Here is a 2,636-nt window from a genome sequence, read left to right on the forward strand (position 1 = left end):
AAAGAAACTCCAACAAACTTTCTACTTCTATTAGTCAATGCCAGTAGTTTTTACAGTGATTCTATGTGACAGTGCCGCCTTTCAAAAGAGACCAAGACCGTGTGTGAGCTCCAAATGGTTTAAGAACAACTTATAATTTGCTTTAGGTATCCTTTTGTTGGGAGATTAAGGCTGGGTTTGTTCGGGGTTAAACAAACTAGATAAAACTGGCGTCTTCTCCACGTATCAGCCTCGTCTCTGTGGTTGTTAATGGACAGCAGGTGTCACAGGTGAAGTCCAGATGGTGGTTCGAGCAGCCGATTCTTCAGGAAAGAAAAATTCTATCACCAAAATGAATGCTGTAAAACTAAAGCACACCACTGGATGTTGGAAATGTGGACTCCTCCAACCGTACATGTATGAACTGCTTCTACTGAAGTTCAAATCAAAGAGAATGATGTTTATTGCACGGTTACTCGTAGCTCCACAGCCAGTAATCTGCAGCTCCAGCTTCAAAGTCTATGTTGTAGTACATGGCATCCTCGTCCACGCTCCCTTCATCATCAGCGTCGAAGTACACAGACAAACCGAAGGAGGATGACGAGTTGTCATCTTCAGGCAGCCCAAAAAAATCCTGCAGGCAGCTCACAAACGAATCCTCGGAGCTCAAGCTCGACCAAGATGTGACGGAGACCACGTCCAGCTCAGCTTCGCTCTCCATGTACTGTTCAAAATATACACGAGACATAACGAACACGTGGGGGTTCGTCATTTAATGCGACATATTACACATACGTTAATATCGGATTATTTGAAAATACACAGTGATTGATACTGATCACAAGCATTAATGATTTATTTAACTATGCTTAAAAACCGTGTGTATACATATAAAATTAAGAAAATATCATAAAATTGACTTGGCAGGCTACGTGTGCAACACTTTTTTCTATTTTCACAGAAAAATATTCTGCTTTTTATATTATTAATTTAGCTTTTTTTTTGCAATGGAAATGCCACATATTTACATTTTAGAGACTGTTCAACAACATTTAGTTTCTCGTCGCTGACAGTAAAACATGATAAGCTTTTGGATGGGACACTGTCACTTTTTACCCAACAGTCCAGTCACAAAAGAACAGGAGTGGAACAAGTACCTCACTGATCAATGATTAACCATCAATCAAGTAATTGCCATGAATATTTTAACTGAATAAGGCCCTCTGTTTAACGCTGTAGTGATCTGAGGAGGCGATCAGTCGGAATGCCAGCAGCTCCGTGTGGGAAAGCAGAGAGCATTGTGGGAGTTTAGCCAGTAAAGGGCCCCCATGAGGAAGTCTTCAGTGACTGTTAGCCGTGAGCTACCTGTAGCCACGGTGCACACACTACACTTGGTTACAAAATAAGGCTTTCCTGTTGTTTAAAATAAAATAAGAATTTGGATAAAAGCTGAAGGTGCATCGTACTCGAACTCAGAACAACAAATTATAATAATAATAATAATAAGACAGCAAAAGTCTTTTCTAGTAACCGGAACAAAAGACGAGGCCTTGAGCAATTTATTCAAACTAAAGATCATATCTGATACTAACCGTGTGGCAATTAAGTTTGCTGATCAGCCCCGCTCTGCTTTAGCATTCGTGTTAGCTGGGTTTAAAACTCATCGTATTCTTTTGAATAATTAACCTGTAAAAGTGTGACAAAGTTTGTTCTGTTTAAATACTCTGAAAGCTCTCCACACAGGTTTCCTTTGAACACACAGTGCAAAATTGCAAATGTATTGTCTTTTTTCAGTCTGTAGAGCTGCCAGGCCTGTGTCATGCACTCTTCACTGAGACAGATAAATCAACCTATCTGAAATGGAAATTGCCCAATAATGATTGGTGGCTGATGGACTGAAGCAACCTCAACTGAAACATAATCATTAGCTGTCCTACCTGCAAGTCTATCAGTAAGTTGTTGTTGTAGATCTCTTGGAAACACATTAGATTCAAGTACATGATGAGTAAAAGGTCCCAATGATCTACGTCATCGGTGTCGTCAGCGTCACCGCTCATCAGACTTTGTTCCGCGTCATCGTCACTCTCATCTGACTGGAGATCTGGGTTGAGGTCTTCCAGAGACATTGTGGTGGTTGGATTGTGGATTTATGCTTCACGCTAGCGTTGATATGTACTCTGAGGGTGTCTAAGTTGTCAGAATTGATCAGAATCAGTGTTGCCACAACAAATCCAGTCAGTATTTACTGTGCTGGGCAACAGCTTTGTGCTTTGGTTTGAAAAGCGTTCCAGACTGCTGTCATGTTCTGCAGTGTTTCCTCATCTCAGCTGAGGATCACAGTTGGATTTGTTTGTGCTCTGTTTGTGTGACCTGTGACCTTCAGACCGTAAATCCTCTTTACTTTCTGCTATCTTTACAAAAGTCACAGCTGTGTGGCCCACAGCTGCATTAGTTTGATCTTTTTCAGTGTCACAAATTTTTACAAAACGTCATTTGTCCTTCAAATTTCATTGTCATTTGAGCAAAGTGCTGCTGATGTAATATCACTCTTTAACGATTAGCATTGGTTAAGTTTTTCAGTGAAATGGCCAGTTGCAGATGAGGAGTTCAAGGACCACTGGAAAGTTGAAAAGCAGACGAGTCTTTCTGTTTTTGCA

This window comes from Stegastes partitus, unplaced genomic scaffold (assembly GCF_000690725.1).
Source record: "Stegastes partitus isolate 25-593 unplaced genomic scaffold, Stegastes_partitus-1.0.2 Scaffold1543, whole genome shotgun sequence".
NCBI classification, from domain to species: Eukaryota; Metazoa; Chordata; class Actinopteri; family Pomacentridae; genus Stegastes; species Stegastes partitus.